This window comes from Lolium perenne, chromosome 6, assembly GCF_019359855.2.
Source record: "Lolium perenne isolate Kyuss_39 chromosome 6, Kyuss_2.0, whole genome shotgun sequence".
Taxonomy (NCBI): Eukaryota; Viridiplantae; Streptophyta; class Magnoliopsida; order Poales; family Poaceae; genus Lolium; species Lolium perenne.
Window position 1 is genome coordinate 181031884 of NC_067249.2, and position 6348 is coordinate 181038231.

Consider the following 6348-nt stretch of genomic DNA (forward strand, 5'->3'; position numbering starts at 1 on the left):
TCCACCGTTTGTAGAAGTATGCACGGTTCATCCTGAGTCAGGGGCGCCATGTTGGGCATCATGAGATGGCAGTCATGAAAGGCATATATAGTTAAAGAAGATGACGCGAAGGAGTAACTAATGAGTTTACCTTCTGGATGGCGTCGATCTCGGCTACTGTCGATACAAGGGCGGCGGTTGGGGGTGTCGATGCGACCAGTTGGAGCTGCGGCGGCGGTTGAAGTTGCGGCATCGGGTGGAGCGGCGGCGTCAGGTGGAGCCCCGACGCTAGCGTCGGGGCACCCGACGCCGGCTTCGGGTGGAGCGGCAGCATCGGCGACACGTGGAAGCTTGAGTTGTTGCCGCTGATGCTGGGCACATGTATCGGCCCCACTTGACCTCCCGCATTCCAAGTAGCTAACCCCTCCATCAACCCAGGGGGGATGATCTGCCGGAGCTTCTCGTCCAATAACCTTTTCATCATCTCCGTGTTCTCCGCGGGCTTTTCGGCCACCAGCTTCTCTAGTGACTCCACCTTCTTCTTCAGCTCCTGAACCTCGGATTTATCCTTAGCCGACGACCTCCTCTCCAGCTTTCTCGTCTTGGCATCCGATCTATAGTACTCGGATAGATTCATACTTGTGCCAAAGCCGGACACACGGTCACCTGACGTCGGCGGCTTGTTCGGCTCCCTCTGCTTGTATTTGTTCGTTGCCCTGTTGAAAGGCGTGTCCCACGGTTCCGTCGACCCCTGGGACGACGGGCCAGCCGTACAACTAGCCTTCAACTCATCATCCTTCAGACAAAGGAACTTAAGGTTAGCCTTCAGCTTCATTGCCTAATAAGATGAGCGAAATAATATAGACTATCCTTACCAGGTACTTCTCGAAATTCTTCACGTCTGTTTGATCCGTAATAAATTTCCCCGTCTTCCAGTCTAAGTAGTAGCGGGACCGGACAAAGTTCCTAGCCTGTTGTGATGACCCAGCGTACCACTGCATGGTGTAGTACACAAGTCGTTGACATAACACAAGTGAAACACCGTTCCACCCATATTACATCTCTCAGAGTGGTACAACAGAAACATATGCGAGTCCAAGGCATGTCTATAGAAGGATACACAAACTGTTTACAGAAGATCAACACAGCCTCCTACTTTACAGTGAGGTAAAAGTTCAAATAAAGCTCCAGAAGAACGACTCGTAGACTAACTTATTGCTAACTCAAGCTAAAGAGCTACTTGGCTTGCTATAGACAACTAGCTACTTAGGTGCTAGGATTAGGGAAATGTTCCCTTCTATTACTAGTCTAAGTTCCACTCTAGCTGATACAGTAGTTGACTCCATTGGCTTCTTTGCTTGCTTCTTCACCTTGTTGCAGTTGACTCCTTTGTCTTCGAGTTCCACGGTAGTTTCTCCTTCGGTGCCTTGCTCTAAGAAGGGGGTTCAAACGAGATAGAATGAGTACGAGCGTACTCAGCAAGTTCATATTAGGAAATATGTGTATCATGCACTAGCTACAGCCATAGACCAGAAAGTCATAGGCCAATGCAAGTTTTCATAAACATTTCTTCAAAAGGTTTATTTTATTCTGAAAACTATGCCCGTCAGTCTTCACAGGTTGACCAGAACTTCGTGGAGTTCCTTTCCTGCCGCGTTCGCAGTTCCCTTTCCGGAACAGGGAGTGACAGTCACAATTCAGTATCCTCTGTAGAGGTGCGTTACTTTTCCCATAAGAGACCTTATCCTTGTTGCCAACCAGGCGAATTCTTTCCCGTCCACACTTCCTTTGGTGTGAGGCCAGGTGTAAGATCCAAGTCCACACCGCCTTCTCCGCGACTGCAAACCCACCCTTTTGTCCAACCGTACACCCCCAGTAGACTTCCCCCGATAATACGGCTTTACTCACGGTGTACTCCGGACAATCCTTCATAGATGGTAGAGATTAACATCACTAATGGATGGGGATTTAAAAGGATATCCCAACCTATTGCGGCAGTGCCTCCAACACCCCACCGTCTCTACCAATCCGTTGGCGTGCAGAAGGGAAAAGATACAGCTGACTTCCCCAGAGCCATTATAGATCTTATGGTCAACGCGATATGTACGGCGCTAGAATCACTGGACGGCATTGGTAATTAATCCTAGGGTGAAATAACCCATGCAATGGAACCTCCACCATATCAACACATACCATGGTTCCATTGCCCACCACATAGTCATATTCATAATTGTAAAATAATACTTTGCTTTTCAATGCATGAGTGATAAGTATAGTACTTTGCATATAGTTTGATACAAATAATCAAATGACATGAGCAAGCGATGAACTTGCCTTTCTTGACTGCAAGATTATGCAGGCAAAAGCTTCGATACGTGATAACTCCAAATTCTGAAATACCATCATCGTCCGGTAAGGACAATGTTTAAAGAACTGGCAAAGATGCTATAATGCATAGTATGAGATGCAATCGTCCCGAGCGTAACCTAACCTCGATGAATTAGGATGTATGAGTTGTAAAGATTTCTTTAGGTTGGTTGCACTTTTAGAATGGTTCTCAAACAAGATTCTTATTAGGGTTTGGTTATATTAGCATCATATCCAAGTGATATAAGACATCATAACAATCATACACATACAGAATAGTGATGGAATAATATGTAAAGAGTTGTTGTAAATTTTAAGTTCTACAGATCATAGTTGATGATTACTTATACTATACTTCAAAAGAATAACTTTTGAAGAACATGTTGTTTAAGAAATATTTAGTATTTCAAATAAGAACTATGGCTTCTATGGTTTGATTGACATTTGTACTTTAAAAGAATAACTTTTGAAGAACAGGTTACGTAAGAATATGAACTACTATGCATAGGAGCTATGGCTTTCTAGGATTTACTATTGAATTCATTTAGTTCCACTAATAGGAACTAGTTGGGTTCTTAAGTAGAATTGGTTCTATATACAACAAGTATTGACAGGTTTATTACTATGGTTGATTATGGTATCATATCAAAGGATGATGGTCAAGATGGTTCTATAAATTAGCTATTAGGATTTACTATGGTTTCACAATTGTTTTACTAAATAGTCTCTAATGGTTTCTAAGCTAAGTGGCTTATCATTTCCTAAGTAGGGTTGAGTGGAATAGGAACATGTGATGAGCATTACTACACAAGATTGGTACTAGGGTTTATCATTATGGTTCTACTAGGGTTTTATGATTGAAGTTGATCCTAATGGTGTGATACTAATCATGATAATCAGTGGTGCTAATATATTAACAAGCTAGGGTTTATATCTAGGTGATACTAGTGAATCATATAGGTTTTAATTAAGAATAGGAACATGAAATGATAATCTAATGTGACTTGGTTTATGCTAATGGATCATAAGAATGTATTCAATTGTTGCTTATTAGGGTTTTACATGTCAAGTAAATCTCACATGATCACATGTGACACATAACTAGGGTTTTAGAGTTGCTTCTAAAGTGTAATGATCACATGGATTAAATCCATAGGGTTTTAGGTTTGCAACTACTATGGATGAACACATGAAATAATGAGATCAATGTCTTACTTAAATTAAAACTAGGGTTTCTAAATTATGGTACAACTCCTAAAATTATGATTGGCAATATAGTTGTGGTTACTAATTACTTTGAATCAAAATTAGTAATGGTTTAACATTTTATTAATTTCCACAAGAATTAATAATTAGGGCAATTCATGTTTAGGTTTAATTAAGTACTAGGGTTTAACAATTGTTATTAGTTTTTAGAATAATTATCTTGTTAACTAAAGATGTTTAAGTAAACAAGTTTTAAATTATCAAAATAATATTAGCTTATAATATTTTCTTGAGTTATTACTATTTAAAGAAAATGGTAATTTGCAAATTAGGGTTTATGAATTACCACTAATAATTAAGTTAATGTAAATATGATAAGTAAAATTAATCTTAACATTTTACTTAGTTACTGAATAGTTAAAATTTAATTTTTATAACTTTACTAGTTATTCAATTCAAATTGTATTTTTAATAATTGAAAAGGCATAATTAACAAAGTTAAAAATAAGTGAAATTTTATTTTGATACACATTTTTGTTTTTATATTTTATTTGAATAGAGTTTATTTTTGTGAGCATTTTGATATATTATTTATATTTTTCTGAGTTGAAATGAATTTTCTATGATATTACAAAGTTTCTGCAATTTTCTGGAATTTGAAATTAAACAAAAATACTAAAGATACCGATTCGTTTCTAGTCTGAGAGACAGACATGTGGGGTCTGGTCCAGGTCAGCTGCCTCGTTGGCAGTTGACCGAGTCAAAGTGGTCAATGGTCCCACTGCCACGTCGACATCACCGGCGGCTTGACGCCGGCGAGGCAGAACGCGACGGCGACGCCGATTCTGGGCTCCCCGAGATGCGCGGCTAGTACTAATGGACTCCTCTAGATCTACTGAACCCGATGGTGTGGTCGTCTACTCGAATAGCTCACCGGAGCATCACCGGCATCCATGTGCTGCGGCGGCGCACTCTGGTGAATGATGAATCTCGAGCTACAGAGGGTTCTAGGAAGCAAGAGTAGATGCTGGAGATGCGTGTGCTCACCAGGAAGACGACGAGACCCTCGGCGAGGCTTGAGGTGGTCGGAGACGACGGCGATTGGTGATTTCCCGGCGATGTGCCGCAGAAGGGAACGCCGAAATTGAGCCGCTTCCTTGCTCCCCTTGATGCTCTGCTCCTCCAGGGTGCTCCTTGAGTCCAGGCGCTCCTCCTGGACCATGCGCCGGAGGCTGGGGTGGTCTGTACCGCCGTGTTCTTCCTCGACACCGGCGAACTGGAGCAGATGGAATCGAGAGATAGAGAGGGCCCGAGAGTGAATGAAGGGGCGGAGATGAACAAGGACATCACGGAGGTTCTTCCCTCCCTATTTATAGGCCGAGGGAAGCTCTGAGGCCTTGACACGACGACGACGACGGTCGGGAGGTGGCGGTGCCTGGAGGGTTCCTATGGGCGAAGATCTTTTGCTTCTGGATATGCTCGGACGCGAGAAGAGTTGGGCGTGGCTCTGAGATGGTCTGCGACGTCCAGGGTCATCCTTATCGCCGACGAGCTCGTGGCCTACTGGCGCTGCCGCGGTGTCGAGCTCGGAGAAGAAGACGACGACGGCGACCTTCTTTTTAATCGCGAAACGGTACGCGGACCGTTTTCCGTTGGGCTGGGCTACGTCTTGGGCTTGGTGGACGTGGTGGTGATGGGCTGCTGCGGTGCTGCTCGGCCTGCCAGGTAAGTTTCCCTCCTTTCTTATTTCAAATTTCTATTTTCTGTTTTTATTTTATGTTTGATATTTCTATTTGAATTCAGATCTGATTTCTATTTGGTTTTGCAGGTTCAAAATAATTTGAACATCAAAACAATTTGATAGCCATGCTCCCTGCATAATGTTGTTGTTTAAACACACATTGCAATATTGGTTATATTTTATGATATTTGAGTAGAGTAGAAATGGGTGTAAGTATTTATCTCAATTCTCTTTTATTTAGAAACCAAATTTGTTTAAATGGTTTGGAATATGATAACATGTGACTGGTGAAAATATTATTAGATTCAACTAGTGTGCTTAACAATATGGATTGTTCTCATATAATTTTTTATTATGGTTAGAGTTTATAATAGGTGGTAATAAGAATGGGATTGGTGCATGATTTTATGTAGAGAGTTGTTTCCAAGGGTTTTAAGAAGATGGTTGGATTCACTCTATGTTAGATAATCTTGCTTAACAAACTACTACTTGAATTATTTAAAAATAGATCCTAATCTCATTATGGTTAATTCACTTGTATACTAAGGTAATTCTATTTTATAAAACATTATTTTACAGGGTTAACTAATTAAGTTCCCTTGAATAGAAAATAGGATTGGATGTTGGTTCACTCTACTCACTTAAATAACACTTAAGCTTAGGTATATATGGCTTGGTTTCTACTTGTGGCACATGATACACAAGTTAGGCATATCATTTTATGTAGATTGGTTCCATATGACAAGGTTTATGGTTTTGGGAATACTTCACTAATTGAAGTATTAAATAGGCATGAGGTATGGCAGGGTTCTACTTATAATCCAAAGTGATACTTGAATTGAACTTCAAATGTGGTCTAGGATTTTAGTAGTGATTACCAAGGTGATACACAACTAGGATTAGAATATGAGCATAAGCTAGGTTATGCTAAATTGGCTAGGGTTACTCCTCCATACAAGGCATGAGGTTTGGCCTGGGGTTAACTACTAGTGATATACTTATTATTTTATGTGGTAGATGATATTTATTAATCATATGGGTTTAACTTAGCATCT